Genomic DNA, 535 nt, shown 5'->3' with positions numbered 1-535 from the left:
GGTGATGACTGCATAACAATGTGAATGAACTTAAGACTACTCAACTGTACACTTAGAAATGATTAAGATGGTAAATTTTATGTGATGTGTTTTTTTGTTTTTTGTTTTTACCACAATAAAGAGGACATGATTGATACATTCATGATTGCTGAATCTTATTGGTGGATTGTTCATTTTATTAGTATGAAATATCCATCTTAATCTTAAGCCTTTTGTCCTGAATTCCTTTTTTGTCCAACCTCACTATTGTCACATCAGCTTTCCTTTTCCTTTAGTAGTTGTCTGGGAAGGATATTTTGTGCAACCTTTACATTTCCATCTTTATGTATTGTAGTTGCTTTTTAGGCACATCTCTTGTTAATAGAATTTAGTTGGATTTTATCTACTTCGAAAGGCTTAGTTTTCTTAATAAGTGAATTTAAGCCATTTAAATGTATTATAGTGGGCACATTTGGACTTGTTTTGCTGTCTTATTTTTGTATTTTCTATTTACCATGCTTTTTTCCTTTTTTTTTTTCATTTTACTTTTCATTTC

The sequence above is a fragment of the Pteropus vampyrus genome, unplaced genomic scaffold (genome assembly GCF_000151845.1).
Source record: "Pteropus vampyrus isolate Shadow unplaced genomic scaffold, Pvam_2.0 Scaffold50, whole genome shotgun sequence".
NCBI classification, from domain to species: domain Eukaryota; kingdom Metazoa; phylum Chordata; class Mammalia; order Chiroptera; family Pteropodidae; genus Pteropus; species Pteropus vampyrus.
This window is presented reverse-complemented; position numbering follows the sequence as displayed.